The 20,988-nt window shown below is 46.8% G+C and overlaps 4 non-coding genes across 4 annotated transcripts; 1 reads left to right on the top strand and 3 right to left on the bottom strand.

Moving 5' to 3' along the window:
* Positions 1,985–2,056, top strand: TRNAC-GCA. Its single transcript has one exon. It is a non-coding gene; the product is annotated as a tRNA-Cys (tRNA).
* Positions 4,920–4,990, bottom strand: TRNAC-GCA. Its single transcript has one exon. It is a non-coding gene; the product is annotated as a tRNA-Cys (tRNA).
* Positions 14,769–14,840, bottom strand: TRNAC-GCA. The gene has a single exon. It is a non-coding gene; the product is annotated as a tRNA-Cys (tRNA).
* Positions 19,677–19,748, bottom strand: TRNAC-GCA. The gene has a single exon. It is a non-coding gene; the product is annotated as a tRNA-Cys (tRNA).

The raw sequence follows: 20,988 nt of genomic DNA, 5'->3' as shown, positions 1-20,988 counted from the left end.
TTGCTCTCCCTGGATGCCTCCTGATAGCGAAGATTATCTCACTGATGGCAACCTCTGTCTTGTCCCCTCTTTGCTCCTTTTGGTCCTGCAGCCTGACCCGTCAGCCCTGAAATTAGTCTGGAGTCTCATTGACCCGGGTGATCCCTTCCTTCTTAACCTTTCCCATAATGTAACGGTCTGTGTGCTCAGTCATGTCCGACTCTGCGGCCTCTTGGACTGTAGCCTGTCACACTCTTTTGCCCACGGACTCTTCCAGGCAAGAATACTGGAGTGAATTGCCATTACCTCCTCCAGGGGATCTTTTGACCCAGGGATTGAACCCAAGTCTCCTGAGTCTCCTGCATTGGCAGGAGGATTTTTCTTTTTAACCACCAGGCCATCAGAGTCTGGCAGGACTGAGCATGCAGGCTCTGTGTGGGAGGCAGTTGCATCCGCCTGTCTCTTGCCCTTTAGGAGGCTCCCTAGGGCCCACCCCACCCCCAGCTGTCTCCCTCTGGCTGGGGGGAGGCCTTGTCAGTTGTGTATATAATTTCATCACTTAGCTGGGGCCTGGCTCTTCCTTGAATACCTTGCTCCAAGAATGAATATAAAAAACTTTCTCTGCCTTTAAAAACACTGCCATCCACCTTTCGATTTATAGTAAGTCCCCTACGTACAAATGAGTTCCATTCAGAGAGCGTGTTCATAAATCCAATTTGTTCCTGAGTCCAGCTAAGTTAGCCTGGGTACCCAACTAACAATCGACTATCTAGTGGTACATTGTAATAGGTTTATAATACTTTTCACACACGTAATCTGTATGTGAAAAACAACCAAAAAATGAAACATTTTAATTTTATAGTACAGTACCTTGAAAAGCACAGTAGGGCACTACAGCAGCTGGTATTCCGGGGCTGGCATGCATGCTCACATCTTCGAAAGTTCAAAACTTGAAGGTTCGTATGTAGAGGACTTGCTGTATTGCAAGGCTCAACTAGCCTCAGAGTTGAGCTTTCCTCTAATTATTCTCAGATGCTTACATGGGGATGGACGCAGGAGCTCTGTTTCCTGACCAAGGATTGGACCCGAACCTGAACCTGTGTCTCCTGCATCAGGAGTGTGGAGTCAACCACTGGACCACCAGGAAAGTCCCCACAGTAGCTTTTTAAAAAGCCCAAGTGAACTTACAGCATACATGCATTTGTCAGGCACTTTGGGATTTTTCACTTAGTGGTATTGTTAAGCATCTTTCCATGACACACGCTGGACCAATTTTATCTTTTCTTGTTGCATCATATTCCTACGACTGCACCATAATGTTTATAGCCAGACTCCCTGTCAGTGGATATTGAGGTGGTTTTCAGTTCACTGCTAATACAGAAAAAGGTGTTACAGTGGGTCTCCACCACTGGCTGTGCATTCATGAGTATTTCTGAAGGATACATTCTTACAAGCGGCGCTCTTCTAGAGTAGCATTTTTCCTAAGTAACATTTTTTTTTTTACAATGGCAACATGCTCAATATAGAAAAGTTGGAAGAGAAAAAACACAAAGTTGAAATCACCTATAATTCTTCCTAGACACACTTTTGTAACTGCCTTTTCACTTGATGAACTTTCATGAAGATTATTCTGTGTCTTTAAATAACTCTTGGGCATAGGCTGTGAACTTCTTTTTTTTTAAGTGGGAGAAGACAGTGTCACCATGTCACAGTTACATTGTCACCCCAGCATGCCTGACACACAGTAGATGCTCAGTGACTGTCAGCACCCAAGAGGATTATCTGGATGATTTGAAATGTTTCCCGACCTCTAAAGGTCAACCAGGCTACCAGGGGGCTCCCAGCCAGATGCACATAGAAGTGATGGGGAAACAAAGGCTGATCCCTGGCAGCTGGGAGGCCAGGGTTCAAAAAAGCAGAGCTGACCGAACATCTCAACCAGCAAGATGGAATACTGGTATGTCAACCCAGTAAAAGGCATTAATTATACCACTCCACCAGGTCAGGGGGTATAGCTCAGGGGTAGAGCATTTGACTGCAGATCAAGAGGTCCCTGGTTCAAATCCAGGTGCTCCCTCCTTTTTCTCATTTTCAATCCCAAAGTGGGTCTGACATTACCTGTCCACATCCCCCTTCCCCAGATCAGGACACCTGGAGAAGAAAGACAAAGCCATTCGAACCCTTTGATTCACAACTCCTGGGAAAATACAGACCCGATCTGAATTTAAAGGTGCTCCTTCAGGTGACTTGCATGAAAATGGAAGTGTACAAGGCACAGATCCCTGCCTCCTCCAGCTCACAACTCCTGGGAAAATACAGCCCTGATCTGTATTTAAAGGTGCTCCTTCAGGTGATTTGCATGAAAATGGAAGTGTACAAGGCACAGATCCCTGCCTCCTCCAGCTCTTCCGGCTCTGCCTCAGCTCCAGCCAGAGATTTCCACCTTCCACAGATCCGCACGTTCTCCACAGAGGGGGCTGGTGTGTCTCCATCACCCCCCACGTGGGTTATGACGCAGAAGTTGTTGAACTGACAGAAGCCTCTGTGTTAGTTTCCTGAGCCCCTCATGCTGGGCTGCAGGTCAGAGGTCCTGGACTGAGTGTCCATGTCCCCAGGTCCTAGAGCTCCCACTGGGTCTGGTCTGACTCACAGACCCAGAGAGAGCAGGGCCCGTGGAAGAACAGAATCAGCCGATCCTTCTTGGCTGTGGGATTAAAGCCAAGGAGTGAAGGGGTGGCGGAAGGACTTGCCTGACCCTCCTTGCCTCTTTTCTCTCTCTCCTCTGTGCCACATCATCGGCTCTGGCCAGGGAAAGGAAGCAGGGATCACAATAAGAACAGGCAAGACGCAGCTGTCCTTAAAAGCTCATCTCTTTGTTCTGGCCAAACGGAGACCCCTGGCCTCTGTGATTGTAGCCAGCACTCCTCCAGACACTGAGCTGCCCTGTGTCTAGGGAGCCCAGGAGCCCTGCTCGATTGCACCCTGAAGGCATCCCTGCTTGTCATCCCCTTCTGCACCATCCTCTGCCCCCGGCCAGCCATCCAGGGCCAAGCCATCAGTAGAAGTCCATGGCTGTGTCATGGAGGGCCTCTGGATTAAACTGAGGCCACAGTGCCCCAGCTGGGCTGCCCATCACACACAGGCCTCTGAGGCAGGAAAGCAGGATGTGCTTTCATGGACATGAAGTTCAAGGCTCCATGTCAGACTTCCTGAATCAGAGGGGTTGGCCATGAAAGCAAAGGACTCCATCTTTTTTAAAAAAATTATTTATTTATGGCTTTACTGGGTCTTTCTTGCTGCACGGGCTTCCTCTAGTTGTGGCAGGTGGGGGCTACTCTCTAACTTCGGTGTGTGGGCTTCTCATTGCGGGGGCTTCTCTTGTTGCAGAGGATGGGCTCCAGGGCATGTGGGCTTCAGTAGTTGACACACTGGGGCTTAGTTGCTCTGCAGCATGTGGAATCTTCCCGGACCAGGGATCAAACCCGGGTCCCCTGCGATGGCAGGTGGATTCTTAACTGCTGGACCACCAGGGAAGCCCTCTATATTTTTAAATATAAACTTTTTGGCAAGATCATTTCTTTTGAATTTAAAAAAATTTTTATTTGGCTGCACCAGGTCATAGCTGTGGCATGTGGGATCTAGTTCCCCGACTAGGAATTGAACTTGGGCCCCCTGCCTTGGGAACACAAAGTCTTAGCCATTGAACCAGCAGGAAAGTCCCCAAAGATTCTATTTTTAACAAACTCTGGAGAAGATCCCCAAAGAAAGGGAGAATTGGGAATCACCAATTTAGTTTTGTGTTCCATATTATAGGCTCAAAAAGAGGCCATAATTAAGAGACGTGCCTGTGTGCACACGCCTGATTAATAATAGGGTTGGGACCAGATCCACACGGCTTGTTCTCAGGCTCTTCCTGCCCTCAACACCCCGGGGCAGGGCACAACCTTGCCCGCTGCCTTCATCTGCTGCCCATTCTTTTGGCCGAGCCCTGATGGGGTGGGGTGAGATAGACCTTCCCCAGAGATGACCTGAAAGGTTTCCACTTGATGTGAGCGCGTGTGTGCGTGTGTGTGTATGTGTGTTCAGTTGTTCAGTCATGTCTGACTCTTTACAACCCTGTGGGCTGTAGCCTGGCAGGCTCCTCTATCCATGGGATTTCCCAGGCAAGAATACTGAAGTGGGTTGTCATGCCCTCCTCCAGGGGATCTTCCCGACCCAGGGATCGAACCTGTGCACTGAGTCACCTGGGAAGCCCTCCACCTGATGTCTGGTACTAAATGAAATAAGCTTGCAGGGGCCTAAAAATCCAACCCTTTAAACCTATAGTCAGAGGCCCCTCCCCTGAGCCAGGAGCCCACTTCTGACCCTTTCCTGTGTGACACTGTTTCATGATTGTGGCCTCCCCAGGGAGGGTCCTCCAGTCTCCCAGTCATTGTATTTTAAGTTTGTACTTTTTAATCTGTTACAATATTGTTTATGTTTTGCTTTTTTGGCCTAGAGGTATGTGGGATCTTCACTCCCCAATCAGGGACTGAATCTGCTCCTCCTGCGTTGGAAGGCAAAGTCCCAGCTGCTGGACCACCAGGGAAGTCTCTCCACACCCCAGTCATTTCTGTTTCTCCCTGGTCAGCTCTATGGCCTGGCTGAGCCACCCTCTTCTTGCCATAAGCTCTTGTTCCTCCAGGCTCCTCATTTGAGCACTCAGAAACTTCTTCTGCTAAAATAGAAGAACGTTCCGGTGATGGGTTGGCAAATAATAACACAAAAGTCCGCCTGAAGCCACGAGAAAGGGACTGACCTAGTGCAGCGGGGTTGGGTGTTGGAACCCATCTGGCTTTGTGACAAAGGAAGATCTGTAACCATGTGATCCTGACCCCCTCCTTCTCTCTTCCTAAAGTTTGGGGGACAGAGCTATTTCAGCGGATAAAAGCAGGCTTATTAGGGGGCACCCGGATTTGAACCAGGGACCTCTTGATCTGCAATCAAATGCTCTACCCTGAGCTATACCCCTTTCCTGGGGTGTGTGCTCCCCACCCTCACCAGCACACTGTTGTTCCTGTTCATCCCTAGTCTTTCCTGGGCACCTGGCAGACGGACCTCACTGCAAACTGACCCTTCTCTGGCCATGAGCTCAGTTCTCCTGTGCTCATGGGGCCCGGACACTCCTCTGCGCTGACCTGAAGCTCCCCTCTCTCAGCACCCACTTGCGGCCTCACACCGTGCCCTCTAGAAGTACGGATGGACTTTGGGTCTCCACTGCCATCTCCCCCTCTGCGGTGTTTCCCTCATCCGTGGCCAAGTCCAGGGCTTTGGCAGAGTCTGCAGAGACTTGGTGGACACCAGGGCAGGTATTTGGCTACAAAACCTGCAGCCTCCCCACGAGGCCCAAATGCAGCTCCAGCTTTCCACAGGAGGTCCCAAACCAGCAGGTTGGCCTGGCTGATGAGCTGACCCCTCTGGGGCCCTAGAGACAGGCCTCTCCTTGCCAAGCCCTGCTCTGCAGCAGGGCAGACCACCCACCACCGAAGCACAGGCTCTGGCAATGTCACTGACTGATCCTTCTTAGCAGCTAAAACATTGTATGGCTGCCACCCAGGGGGCCATGGAGGACCGTGGCAAAGGTGTGTTAGAAACAGGACTCATTATTCTTGTAACACGGCTAAGTTCTGGGAGGTATAAAGAAGAAGGGGGTAGTGGGAAGAAAGAAAGTATTCCTTCTTTGCAGTCATCTCAAATTCCAGGCTGAAGGCACTGCTTATAAAGCCATGGCTTGTAATTGGTACTGAGACTCCCTCCATCCTGCGCTGTATCCGTTCTGACCCCTTCAGGACCCCGCCTCCCACACGACCTCCTCCTGGGCTCCACCAGACAGATCTAGGCTTCAGCTCGCATCTGCTGCTGTCCTTTCTCCCTCTGGTCCTCAGCTTTGATGGGATCCTCCAGGGGAAGCTATTAGCTGTGATTGCGGTGGTTCAACAGGGCGAGGTATAGGATGTCGTCATTCCTGGGATATGCTGATGTTTCCTCAAATATTAGACCTCCAGAAGTTTCACAGAGGCAATAGACACCAATAATCTGGAAGATACGTGGGTATTTGTCTTTCCCTAGTAAAGAGTTTCCAGGTAAACGGCTGAAGGGCACTTTGGGGAAATCTAGGAGTAAGTTCACGTCCCACGGTTGGATATTTTGGAAGAATCCTTAACTCAAGTTTATTCAGATTTCCCTTTCAAGGGATGCCAGGCCTCTGAACTGATTCAGATCTGGGAACCGAATGAGAGGTCAGGAATCTCCTTGTGCTACAAGTCAAGAGGACGGGGGCAGGCTTCCCATCGTCAGCCCCAAGGACCTCAGGACCAGTCACGCACAGCCACGCTCTGTGTGGCATGGACCAGACAGTAACCTCTAACGTGCATCTGGAGGTGAAGAGTCACACTCCTTGAACTCTAACACCCTAGGACCCTCCCCACTGAAATCAGAGAATCCCTCCCCACTGTAAGATCTCCAGCAAGTATCCCTGTCTATAGAGAACAGCTACTAAAATGTATTTCAAGGACAGAGATGCTCCACACACCCATGCATCTTCTAATAAGACTTTAGTGAAGGGAATCATTGTTTGAATGGGCAAGTCACACACAATAAATAAGTAATTCTTCTAATCTTAGAGCATGGGATATCTTTCCATTTCTTTGAATCATCTTCAATTTCCTTTGTCAATGTTTTATAGCATATGTCTTTCACCTCCTCACTCAGATTTATTCCTAGGTGTTTTTTAAAATGCGATCTTTAATGGGAATTTTTTCTCTTTCTGATATTTCATTGTTTGCATAAAGAGATGAAATAATTTCTGTATGTTAATCTTGTATCCTGCTACTTTGCTGAATTTATTATCAGTTCTAGTAGTCTTTGTGTAGAGTCTTTAGGGTTTTCCATATAGAGTATCATGTCATCTGCATATAATAATAATTTTACTTCTTCCCATAATCTGTATTTTGATTAAGGATTTCACAGTAAGTTTTAACAGGCTTTATTCAGACTACTTGGTATATGTTATAAAATGGAATGATTTCTAATCTGCTAAAAAATGATAAGGAAGTCAGTGGAAATATTACAATTCTAAATCTAAATGCACCCAATAACATAGTATCAAAACATATAAAACAAAATGGACAGAAATAGAAAGGAGAAATAAACAAAGCCCCAATCATAGGACTGAGGAGACTTTACCTTTCTCAATAACTTACGGGACAGGTAAACAATATGGCAGTGGGGTGTGGAGGGCCCATAACAGAGCTGGCAACCATGGCCTAATTGATACACACATACTATTTTCACAAAGATCAGGATGCACGTGAGAAGGGACGGTGTCGTGATAAGTAAAGGGGACGCAAATGGACCCTGAGGTGGCCTGCAGGATTCTCAGGGGACCTTCCTGCAGGGGATTGGATTCCTCCAACTCGCATCTCCAGTGTCTCCTGCATTGTAGGCAGATTCCTTGCTGCTGAGCCACCGGGGAAGGGGGTGGCTAGCAATGTTTTATTTTCCCCTCGGCAGTGGATACAGGGCTATCTATAAGTGTTTATTAAATACTGTATTAAATAGTACATATAAGTTTTCTATATGTATATTTCACAATGAAAATCTATTTGCTGGTACTTTCAGACTCTGATGTTGACAGTATGTGTCTATATGTCTTTTCTGGAGAAAAATTTTACAATATAATGGCTTAAACATGCATATGCATAAATTCCATGTCTAGGAATTTATGATAAAGTAAGATGAAACAGAGACACATCTTCAACAGGACCCTTTGCAGAGCTGTCTATAGGAGTGGAATTAGTGACTGCACAGATATCCAACAAAGGACTGGCTAAATAAATGGTAGCAGCAGCCATATAGAATACTATGCAGCTACTATGAAAGGTGTCCTGAAAAGTTTTTTTTTTAATTGGCATGAAAAAGTAATCAAGAGTTCTATTGTTAAAAATCATCATAAAACAGGAAGAAGAGTTAATTGTTGTAAGAAAATTATACGCATATTATAAATATGTATTATCTCTGAAATGACTTATTTGCTTTTTTCCAGACAATTCAGTCTTGCTTTTTAAAACAGCAATGGTTTCAATTGTCAGTGTCACTTAAGAAATGCTTTCATCTGAAAAAAAAAAAAAAAACTGATTTGAATAAGGATTGAAATGGGTCAACGGAGACAGGTCCTGGCTGCCCAGATTTTACCTTTCTTCCTGATCGTGTTGCACAGAAGACGCAGCATCCAGGCTGCTGTCTCATCGCGCGGTGACACCTGACTCAGGATCTCTGACCTCATTTTGGTGACTCCAGTGGTTTTATTATTTGAGAGAGTTTTTGCATTTCTGCAGAACCAGATAGGTTTTTCTCACAAAGCTTCTGACCCTCACCCACCGCTGGTCCAAGCACATCACCGCTTGGATCTTCCAGTTGCCAGAAAGTAAAAAGAGCGTGAAGACAGCTGTATCCATTTTTCAGCGAACTTCTTTTCCTAATTTAAGACAGTAATTTATTGGAAACACATCACAAAATTGCCACGACAATGTGAAAGGCAGGACCAAGTCAAACTCCAAGATTCTGAAATCAGCTTCTAATACTGCAGTAGCAATCTCACCGTGAAGCTGGAGCAGTCAGGGAAATGCATTTGCAGAATCCAGAACCAGCCAATCTGGGTGCTTTGTCTCTTGCCCAGAGGCTCAGATTCCTTCCAAAGAGGAATCATTTGCATGACCTAGTTAGTATCAAGGCATGCCCACTTCTTAGTTATAAAAGGTCTGAGATTCCTTACCAGATTTGATCCAAGTGGAAACCGGAATGCTACAAGGACGAGGAAATGGAGATTGAGAAGTCAGAGTACTCCCCCTCCATCCACAACGTTAGTTATTATTGAGATATTTGCATCAAGAAATGTGAAGCAGTCGCTGTGTTTGCGGTATAGTAATAGTTGTTGCAACCGGACATCTGAGAGGATAGAGAAATTGGGAGACCAGGGCTTTCCTAGTCTGTACTTTTTGCTTCTGCCAAATATCCCTTTGAACTCAATACCAAGGCTCTTTCTCTTACTGTTGTGGTTTAGTTGCTAAGTCATGTCTGACTCTCTGTCCATGGGATTTCCCAGGCAAGAATACTGGAGTAGGTTGCCATTTCCTACTTCAGGGGACCTTTCCGACCCAGGGATCGAACTCACGTCTCTTACGTTGCAGGCAGATTCTTTGAGTCACCTGGGAGGCCCTTCTCTTATTACAAAGTTCAACTTATTATTAGATGTTATTGGATGAGAAACAGAAAGTCTAAGCCACCACAGACATTCAAATGGGAGATGTCAAAGTTGTGTGTGTGTGTGTTTGTGTGTGTGTGCGTGCGTGCATGCGTGTGCATGTGTATGTATGAGTTAAATATTTTTCTAAAAAAGCTTTGGGATTACTACGAATATAAAAACACATGTACATAGATGTAGAACTTGGCAGCTAGTAACCACGGGCTCTACACAGCTACTCAGGGAGACCATGTTTGTGTCAAAGTGTTTTAACATCCTTAACCATTACCTGAGGAACAGAGAACACTCCCAGTAGAAGCTAAGGTGAGGGCAAGATGCAGCAACTTGTGTTTCAAGTGTGAGGAGTTGTCCTGAGAGTCTCTGAAACTTTGTGGGAGTGGCCATCACTGAAGCGGCAATTGGTACCAGAAGCGGGGAAAACAACGAACCCAACTAGGATTGTAATTTGGCAACTGTGTCTTCATTTTCCAGCAGTCTCCGTCATTGAGCAGCACAAGCTGAGTTTTTCAGTGCAGTCATTGGGAAGACTGACCATCTCCACCTGAGTCAGAGAAGAGAATGCAGACATTTGAGCTTTCCACCATGCGTCTTCGAGCTTCCCAAAGCCTTCGGACTCGGCCCTTCACACCGTTCTCAGAACAGCAGCTGGTCTTTAAAAGTTTTGTCCAAGAAGAGGTGATACTCAAAACCTTCAATGGCAACCACAGACACTGACCAATCAGAATGGGTGCCAGTTATAAATAGCCATTAAGTGCCTTCCGGATGAATAACCAGCCTCGAATCCGGATGGTCAGTTGCATCTGTGTGATCAATTACTCAGCTACTTTGCCACTGAAGCCCTGGGCTCCTGGTTTCTTGGCCCTGAAGAATCAAAGGATTTCCACTTTCTTCAGTCCCAATTAGGGCAGAAAACCAGTCCTACATCTGCCCTATTTTCCTTTAAAGTCTTTTGTCTGCAACCCACTCCAACTGTTGCATTACCCTGGGCACAGCATCACAGAAAGCGAAACTGGAAAGGTAAGCATTGTCTGATGTGGGAGAGTTCATGGCACTGAAGGAAGGTGGAAGACATGGGTTCATGAACCAGGGAAGGTCCAAGGGAAGGAACCCAGCCAGCTTGCTGGGCAAGTCACGCTGGTTAGGGCACTCATGGACGGTGCTCGGGCCCTGCCAACCCTGGGATGTGTGCCACTCAGTCTACAGATATCATGTGAGTTGGAGATGCCAGGAGGACAGAGGGAGGAAATAGCCTTTGATTTTGGCTTCTGCAGCTGCCAGCAGAGGCATTTCTTCCACCAGGGCTCGTGCTCACACAATAGGGAACCCTCAAAACATGGAAAAGGGTTGAAAGGCTGGGGAAAAATGGAAAAGGAAGCACCGCATCCGCCTATAAACAAGGATTCTCTGAATCATCAATCAGATGTTTTACTCTGACACAACCAGTGGCGTCTACAAGCCTGTTTCAATGCTGAACTTTAACGAAGGGAGCTGAGTTACTACTTATGGGCAGTCACCCCACCTGGCAATACTGCACCGCTATAACCTGTCACCACTCTACCATGCCTGCGCCCTTCTCCCCGGTCCCACATTCTCCCACCTCTGTACACCTGGCCGTGGTCTATGCCTACAGCCCTGCACCCTGTCTTCCCTCAGTCCTGGGTTGAAGGCATCAGCTGGACCCTTGAGGTTTGCCATCAGAGGTTGTTTAGCATCATACAGGGGTATAAGTTCCAAAGGGCATCCCCGGTGGCTCAGCAGAAATCCAACTGCAATGCAGGAGCCGCAAGAGACCTGGGTTCAATTCCTGGGTCAGGAAGATCCCCTGGAGGAGGGCATGAACCCCCTCCAGTATTCTTGTCCGGAGAATCCCAGGGACAGAGGAGTCTGGCGGGCTACACACAGGGTCACACAGAGTTGGACACGACTGAATGACTTACATGCATACTCAAGTTCCAAAATAATTTTCTAGCCACTTAGAATCACTGGATTTTGGGGTCAAGGTTAGCAGGGGAGTGTGTCCTTCCTCAAAACAAAGCTCACATGCCCCTCATTAGTTCTACTAAGTCAGGATTTCTGGGGCTAATCTGAATTTCAAAATTTTTTAATTTTATTTTTTATTGAAATAGAGTCCTTGTACAATACGTTACAGGTGTACAATGCAGTGATTCACAAATTTTAAAGTCATACTCCATTTACAGTTATTCTGAAATATTGGTTATATTCCCTGTGTTGTACAATATCTCTTTGTAGCTTATTTTATAACTGAATAGTTTGTACCTCTTAATCCCCTACCCGACACTGCCCCGTCCTCCTGCTACTCCGTATTTTTAATAATGTCCCTAAGTAATTCTGGTGCAGTCAAGCTGGGTAACCTGTGATTCAGTGCGTCCTCCATAATGTAAATTTTAAAGAAGTGAAACACACACAGATCCTTAAAGACAGAACTACGAGGAGCCTGGTGGGCTACAGTCCACGGGATTGCAAAGAGTCGGACATGGCTGAAGCGACTATGCACGCACACCATGATCTGTGTCAGAGAACACGGGGGCCTAAGGAAGCTGACACGGACCGGGGACGGGTGGTGACGATGGTGAAGGTGGCGGGAAACGCTGAATAGGGTCCTTTATCTGCATCTGCTAATAAAGCAAGCTACCACAGGGGGCACCCGGATTTGAACCAGGGACCTCTTGATCTGCAGTTCTACCCCTGGGCTATACCCCCTTACCTAAATGAAGGTCCTCCTTAGCTTATTTCACCTGTGTTGCCACACCAACCAGTTCCATAGTGTGCTATAAACTTTGTTCATTCCCAAGCAGACTGTGGACATTGGCGGACCCACCACCAACTGGGTAGAGACTGACTTCTGTCTATGAGTTCATCTTTTTTTCCGCTCCCCAGAGACCCCACACTTGTCTAATCAACACTTTTCCACCCTCTAGCCACAAACCGAATTTCTTCAAAAACTGAAGTCTCATCCTCTCCCCTCACTCAGAAGCTGGTGAGCACTGTCGTGGGGGAGAGAAGACTGTAAGAACTGTAGTTGTATCAGTCAGCGACGCCCACAGTAATGCTTCAAAACAAATAATCCCAGGATTCTGATTCGTGCAACCATAAGTATTTATTTTCATGTTCACAGGGCAGCAGCACAGATGCCAAACAATGATGGATCTCAGCTGGACTTTACCTGGTGGCCCCGCTTCAAGCTGTGGGTCCATCTGTGCTCGGTTTCTGTGAACTGGGCTCAGGTTTGCTCCCTGTCTGTTCATTCCAGAGTCCCAGTTGGAGGAGTAGTAGCTAGCAGGGGAAGCTTTCTCTTGGAAATGGCAAAAATGCAAAAAGTCAAGTCTGACGACGCAAGCAGATCACAAGCCTCTGCTTGTATCACATGTGCTACCATCCCATCAGTCAGAACGAGTCACAGGACTAAGCCCTAAAGCAAGGGCAGGGAAACATACCTCCTTCTAATGGGAGGATCTGAAAAGCCTTGTGGCAAAGGGCACAAGACAGAATAAGTGAACAAGGCGGGGGAAAAGTTTAATCTACCATGATCTGCCCTCTTGGTCATAATTATTTACAGCTCTACCACATGCAAAATATACTCAGCTTTATCCCAAGTCCTCAAAGCCTCATTCAATCAGACAAGTTCAGGATCTACATTAGGTCCAAGTGAGGCACCGGGAAAGCTATGATTGAAGCAGCTACACATGTACACCATGATCTGAGTTATCCACCCCTCTCGCAGCCCGAATCCAGTGACAGGACACTGCAGACTTGCAGCAGTGGACCACTTGCAGTAGACTTACTGCAATAAACATCTACTTTCACAGACTGGACAAGACAGGAAGCAGATACGAGTATGCAGAAGAAACCACCATCTGCCCTTCTACCGTTGGGTACAGCCAGAGCCTCTTTCGAGACACTGATTTCAGTACTGGCTGGTCTTATTCAGAAAAATGTTGCATAACAAGCCGCCCCCAACCAGTAACACACAACAATAAGCATCTACTGTCGCCTCCATGGGTTTGCAGGAATCAGCTGGTCTAGGCTGGGCTGGGCTGGGTGAGTGGGCTTCAAGCTCTGGGCCAGCTGGCCTTGGCCTCTCAGTGAGCTGGGCTCAGGGTTGGGTCTTGTGCTCATTCAGGGGCCCGGGGGAAGGAGAGAAGCTTACAGGGAAAGCCTGGCTCAGGGTAAGGGCGGAAGTGCCAGAGGGCAAACCCAACCTTGCAAGTAGATCTCGGGGCGCTGCTTGCATCATGTCTACCCACATCCTGTTGGCCAAAACACATGGTGTGCCAGTTATCAAGACTCTCAGCTCCAAATTCACCGTTCCATACCTGCTGTGGGATAATGGACTGGGTTCTTTGTTTCTCCTTTAAGTGAGCACAATATTACCAGTTGTCAGTAGAAGGTGCAGGAGGGACACTGCAGGAGAAAGCGGTCCTTTGCCTAGTTCCTGCTACAGGTGTTTGCCCCTGGCCCTCCTGTTGCAAGCTGGGGAGTGGTGTGGGTGTGTAAAGACACTTGGTGATGCTCTGCCCCAGGTACACACCCAAAGGACAAGTCACTTGGTGACCTTGCAGCTCCAGCTGAATGGGTGACCACTCCTGTACCTGCCAGCCTCCCCTCCCCATGCACCTGCCAGCCAGCCTCGACTTGCCTCTGCCCAAAAGTCTGGTTTCACATCCTCCCAGTGTGGACACTGCACAGTTCAGGCCTCACACCTCCACAGGGCTTGTCCCCCAAGGCTGCTTCCTGCTTGCTTGGAAACCATGAGCTGGTCTGGCTGGGGCAATGTGGTAAGCAGGCTGCAACCCCACCTTCCTCGATGAGGTCTGAATCCTATCTTTGGTGAAGGGTTCCCCTTCCAAATTCGCCCTTGACTGGGCCCTTCACCCCAGGGATACCTTTAGGGTTTTCTTTGTACCTTTATGGGGCTTCCCTGATGGCTCAGACGGTAAAGTGTCTGCCTTCAGTGTGGGAGACCCAGGTTTGATCTCTGGGTCAGGAAGATCCCCTGGAGAAGGAAATGGCATTCCACTCCAGGACACTTGCCTGGAAAATCCCACGGTCGGATACAACTGAGCAACTTCACTTTCACTTCCTTTCACTTTTGCACCTTTATAGTTATTCCCTCTTCATAGCACAATCGTTCTTTAGCACAATCATTCTTTATTTTAAAAAATAAAATAAAGTCCCTGTTTAAAGTACTGTGTAGTTCCTGTCTTCTGACTGGCCTAGACTGATAACTGCAGCAGAGCCCATAGCAAAGGGATGCAGAGCACACCGGCTTCTGCAGCAAAGACAGGTCACAAAACAACAGGGGTAGAAAGGATAGAGGTGAATCACAGCCACTAGGTCAGTCTACCTCACTTCACTCTGACACAGGAGAGAAGGCACTTGGAAAGACAACTAGTTCTGGGGAAGAGCAGTGGCGGGGTTGTGAAAAATCTGTTGTCAGGGAAGCCATTTGGCAATAAAGGAAGCTACCAGGGGGCACCCGGATTTGAACCAGGGACCTCTTGATCTGCAGTCAAATGCTCTACCCCTGAGCTATACCCCCTTGCTCCACAATAGCTTCTCAATACCTTACTTCAAGTGTGTTACCACACCCAAGCATTCCATAGCTACTGTAAATTCTATCCATTCCTCACCACCTCTGAAACTGGCAAAGCCACCACACACTGACTGGAGGCCATTCTAGCGCCATGAGTTCACCTTTGCAGCCCCCGAGGCCCCGCCCTTGTCTAGGAGGTACCTTTCCATTCTAGTTGCCACCAGCACTGCTGTCGGCGGGGAGGGAGGCACCATGTTTGAGAAAGAGGGCTTTTAGGGTTGAAACCCCGCCCCCTCCACGTTCTTCCTCCCTTCCCTCCTCCCCTAGCTTCTCTGACTCCGCCCCCTGCTCTGCGCCAGCCTCCTTGCCTCAGCCTCCTTCCTTGCCTGACCCCCCATGGCACACTCAGCTCTCCAGGCCTGGTCCCCGCCTGAGGCGGTGTCCTAGGGGCTGAACCCAGGGGAGACAATCGGAGAGGTGGGGCCAAGATCCTTTGGGGAGCACAATCGCGGAACCTAAGACCAGGCGTTCAGTTCAGTTCAGTTCAGTTCAGTTGCTCAGTTGTGTCCGACTCTTTGTGACCCCGTGGACTGCAGCACATCAGGCTTCCCTGTCCATCATAAACTCCCAGAGGTTGCTCAAACTCCATCGAGTCAGTGATGCCACCCAACCATCTCATCTTCTGTCATCCCCTTCTCCTCACGCCTTCAATCTTTCCCAGCATCAGGTCTTTTCCAGTGAGTCAGTTCTTCACACCAGGTAGCCAAAGTATCAGAGCCTCAGCTTCAGCATCAGTCCTCCTGATGAATGTTCAGGACTGATTTCCTTTTGATTGACTGGTTGGATCTCCTTACAATCCAAGGGACTCTCAAGCGTCTTCTCCAACACCACAGTTCAAAAACATCAATTCTTCGGTGCTCAGCCTTCTTTATGGTCCAACTCTCACATCCATACATGACTACTGGAAAAACCATAGCTTTGACTAGATGGACCTTTGTCGGCAAAGTAATGTCTCTGCTTTTTAAATATGCTGTCTAGGTTAGTCATAGCTTTTCTTTCAAGAAGCAAGCGTCTTTCAATTTCATGACCGGATGTAAAGGTGGTTATTTGGGGACCCACGGGCTGGGACCAAGGGGCACTGCTGTGTGGTCAGAGCTCTTTCCTTCTGGCCTGCGGTGGGATATCCTGGGTCCTGTGTGTGCCTGTCCCCTTGCAGACCTCCAGACACCCCATATCAGGTCCAAACAGAGGAATATTATTCAGTGATGAAAAGTAACTAGCTATCAAGCCACAAAAAGGCATGGAGGAATATTACATTCATATTGCTAAGTAAAAGAGGCCAGTTTAAAAAGGCCATATAGTGTACATTTCCGACTAGACGACAGCAAATAGATCAGTGGTTGCCTGGGATTTGAGGTGGGAGAGTGGGATGAAGAGGTATAGCAGCAGAATTTTTAGGGCAGTGAAACTATTCTGAAGGATATTTTAATTGCGGGTACATGACATTATGCATTTGTCAAAACCCACAAAACCATACGATATCAAGCATGAACCTTAATGTTAACCATGCACATTGGTTAATATTAATGCATCAACATTCATTTGCTATTTTTAATAAAGGTCACACTAAATCAAATCCCTTACCATTATAAAATGGAAGTGACAAACAGATTCAAGGAATTAGATATGATAGAAAGAGTGCCTGAAAAACTATGGACGGAGGTTCATAACATTGTACAGGAGACTGATCAAAACCATCCCCAAGGAAAAGAAATGCAAAAAGGCAAAATGGTTGTCTGAGGAAGGCTTACAAATATCTGAGAAAAGAAGAGAAGTGAAAGGCAAAGGAGAAAAGGAAAAATATATCCATCTAATGCAGAGTTCCAAAGAATAGCAAGGAGAGATAAGAAAGCCTTCTTAAGTGATCAATGCAAAGAAATAGAGGAAAACAGTAGAATGGGAAAGACTAGAGATTTCTTCAAGAAAATTAGAGATACCAAGGGAACATTTCATGCAAAGATGGGCACAATAAAGGACAGAAATGGTATGGACTTAACAGAAACAGAAGATATTAAGAAGAGGTGGCAGGAATACAGAAGAGCTATACAAAAAAGATCTTCATGACCCAGATAACCACAACAGTGTGATCACTCTCCTAGAGCCAGACATCCTGGAGTGGGAAGTCAAGTGGGCCTTAGAAGGCATCACTAGAAACAAAGCTAGAGTACGTGATGGAATTCCAGCTGAGCTATTTCAAATCCTAAAAGATGATGCTGTGAAAGTGCTGCACTCAATATGCCAGCAAATTTGGAAAACTCAGCAGTGGCTACAGGACTTTTCATTCCAATCCCAAAAAAGGCAATGCCAAAGAATGTTCAACCTACTGCACAATCGCACTCCTTTCACACATTAGCAAAGTAATGCTCAAAATTCTCCAAGTCAGGCTTCAATAGTATATGAACCAAGAACTTCCAGATGTTCAAGTTGGATTTAGAAAAGGCAGAGGAACCAGAGATCAAATTGCCAACATCTAGCAGATGTTGATGAAAAAGCAAGAAATCATAGAAAAAGCAAGAGAATTCCAGAAAAACATCTACCTCTGCTTCACTGACTACGCTAAAGCATTTAATTGTGTGCATTTAATTTTTCACAACAAACTGTAGAAAGTTCCTAAAGAGATTGGGAATACCAGACCACCTTACCTGTCTTCTGAGAAACCTGTATGCAGGTAAAAAAGCAACAGTTAGAACCACATATGGAACAATGGACTGGTTCCAAATTGAGAAAGGTATACGCCAAGGCTGTATATTGTCACCCGGCTTATTTGACTTCTATGCAGAGTACATCATGTGAAATGCCAGGCAGGATGAGGTACAAGCTGAAATCAAGATTGCTGGGAGAAATATCAATAACCTCAGATACACAGACACCACCCATATGGCATAAAGTGAAGAGGAACTAAAGAGCCTTTTGATGAGGGTGAAAGAGAAGAGTGAAGAAGCTGGCTTAAAACTCAGCTTTCAAAATAACTAAGATCTTGGCATCCAGTCCTATCACTTCATGGCAAATAGATGGGGAAACAATGGAAACAGTGACAGACTTTATTTCACTGGGCTCCAAAATCACTGCAGGTGGTGACTGAAGTCATGAAATTAAAAGACTCTTGCTCCTTGGAAGAAAAGCTATGACCAACCTAGACAGCATGTTAAGAAGAGACATTACTTTGCCAACAAAGGTCCATCTAGTCAAGGCGGTGGTTTTTCCACTGATCATGTATGGATGTGAGAGTTGGACCATAAAGAAGGCTGAGCACAGAAGAATTGATGCTTTTGAACTGTGATGTTGGAGAAGACTCTTGAGAGTCCCCTGGACTGCAAGGAGATCAAACCAGTCAATTCTAAAGGAAATCAGTCCCGAACATTCATTGGAAGGACTGATGGTAAAGCTGAAGCTACAATACTTTGGCCACCTGATGTGAAAAGCCGACTCACTGGAAAAGACCCTGATGCTGGGAAAGACTGAAGGCAGGAGGAGAAGGGGACCACAGAGGATGAGATGTTTGGATGGCATCACCGACTCAATGGACATGAGTTTGAGCAAGCTCTGGGAGATGGTGATGGACAGGGAAGCCTGGCGTGCTGCAGTCCATGGGATCGCAAAGAGTCAGGCATGACTGGATGACTGGACAACAACAACAACACTGATATAAAATTTAATAATGGGGCACCTGGGAGGGGGCAGCTGAGGTGAGGGGATGGAGGGGAGCTCTCTGCACTTTCTGCTCAGTTTTTCTGTAAAATTAAAACTACTCTGAAAAATAAAGTCTATTAATTTTTTAAAGTGACAGCAGTAGGGTTACTTGGATTATGGATCTTAGACCTTGTGATCTGTGTTTAAATGATCTAACTCTGAGCCATTATTATCTAAAAAGCATCTTTCCACCCACAGTGCTATCCTGAACAGTAGCACAGCCAGTCACCCAGGTGTTTGTGGCTTCCAGAACCTGGGGGTCTGCCCCCTGGCAGAAGCACGACTTTCTCACTAGGTCTGCCCTCTCCCTCCTTGCTCCTGGCCCTGTCGAGGGCACTGGCTTTGATAATCATATGTGCATGCTAAGTCGCTTCCGTCATGTCTGACTCTTTGCGACCCCATGGACTGTAGCCCACCAGGCTCCTCTGTCCATGGGATTCTCCAAGCAAGAACACTGGAGTGGGTCGCCATGCCCTTCTCCAGGGGATCTTTCCGTCCCAGGGATTGAACCTTCATCTCTTAGTCTCCTGCATTGGCAGGCAGGTTCTTTTATCACTTGCGCCACCTGGGAAGCCCACGTTCAGGCAAAATGCGCTTGAGAATCATCCAGTGTCCTCTCTCCCCAAATGTGTCTGATCGGGTAGATAGTGCTGGTCGGGTGGGAAGAGCAGAGAATGTGTTGTTTTTCAAATAAAAGTATTCGGATTCGTCCCCAGAGTCTGCGGGGGCACAGCTGCTAATTCAGTTGGCTCCCTGGACCTTCCTAACTCACTTGAAAAGAGAAATAATAATATAAATAGCAATTGGAAGAGCTGACCAAACACACACAGCTCTTAGGGTCAAGACAAAGCCTCTAACGCTGGATGAGGAAAACTTGCAACCATTTCCTGAGTCAGAAGATAACCTTTCCTACTTCTCCTCTCCTCTCCTTACTCCTTCCATGTTCTGTTTGCTAAGCCCCGCTAGAGGAAAGTAGCCTAATTTAAAAAGCCTCCCAACAAGCAGGGTTGGGGGTGGAGGTGAAGGTTGGTGGTACTGAGATCTAATCTACAGTGACCACGTATGTAGTCTCCAGATGGGAAGAAAATCAGCAGGGGGCACCCGGATTTGAACCGGGGACCTCTTGATCTGCAGTCAAATGCTCTACCCCTGAGCTATACCCCCAGGCCATTCTAGGTTCTGAACTAGCACCAATTCACTATGTCATAACACCCAGGTATGCAGTTGACAGCAATCACCATCCATTTTCCGAGAGCCAGTGGGAACCTGTAGAACAGCATCCCTCAGTAATGCCCTCTGGTCTCCAACCTCCCCTGTGCCTCCCATAGAATACCTCTTGGATGATTTCTCTGCAGACTATGTCAGCTGTTTTGTTTTTTCTTCCATGTGAAACTAATTATCTCATCCACATACTTTTTGTCCTGTGGGTTTATACCTTTTTATTGCTTTATAATAGTTGTTGTTCAGTCACTAAGCTGTGTCTGACTCTTTGCAGCTGCACGGATTGCAGCACACCAGGCTTCCCTGTCCTTCACCATCTCCCCGAGTTTGCTCGAACTCATGTCTAGTGAGTCAGTGATGCCATCCAACCATCTCACCCTCTGCCGTCCCCTTCTCCTCTTCCCCTCAGTCTTTCTCAACATCAAGGTCTTTTCCAGTGAGTCACCTCTTTGGATCAGGTGGCCAAAGTATTGGAGCTTCAGCTTCAGCATCAGTTCTTTCAGTGAATATTCAGGGTTGATTTCCTTTAGGGTTCACTGGTTTGATCTCCTTGCAGTCCAAGGGACTCTCAAGAGTCTTCTCCAGCAACCACAATTAAAAACCATTAATTCTTTGGTGCTCAGCCTTCTGTATGGTCCAACTCTCACATCCGTACATGACTACTGAAGAAACCATGGCTTCAGCTATACAGACCTTTGTTGGCAAAGTGATATTCTACTTTTTAATATGCTATCTAAGTTTGTTACAGTTTTCCTTCCAAGGACCAAGTGTCTTTTAATGTTGTGGCTACAGTCACTATCTGCAGTGATTTTGGAGCCCAAGGAGATAAAGTCTGTCACTGTTTCTACTTTCCCCCCATCTATTTATCATGAAGTGATGGGACTGGATGCCAAAATCTGTTTTTTTGAATGTTCAGTTTTAAGCCAATTTTTTCACCCTAACTGTTGCTTCTTGACCTGCCTACAGGTTTCTCAGGAGACAGGTAAGGTGGTCTGGTTTTCCCATCTCTTTAAGAATTTCCACAGTTTGTTGTGATCCACACAGTCAAAGGCTTTAAACTGGTCGAAGAAGCGGAAGTAGATGTTCTTCTGGAATGCTCTTGCTTTTTCTATGATCCAATGCATGTTGACAATTTGATCTCTGGTTCCTCTGCCTTTTTGAAATCCAGCTTTGACATCAGGAA

The sequence above is a fragment of the Capra hircus genome, chromosome 4 (genome assembly GCF_001704415.2).
Source record: "Capra hircus breed San Clemente chromosome 4, ASM170441v1, whole genome shotgun sequence".
NCBI classification, from domain to species: Eukaryota; Metazoa; Chordata; class Mammalia; order Artiodactyla; family Bovidae; genus Capra; species Capra hircus.
Note: the sequence above shows the minus strand (reverse complement) of the source record. Positions and strands in the feature narration are given on the sequence as shown.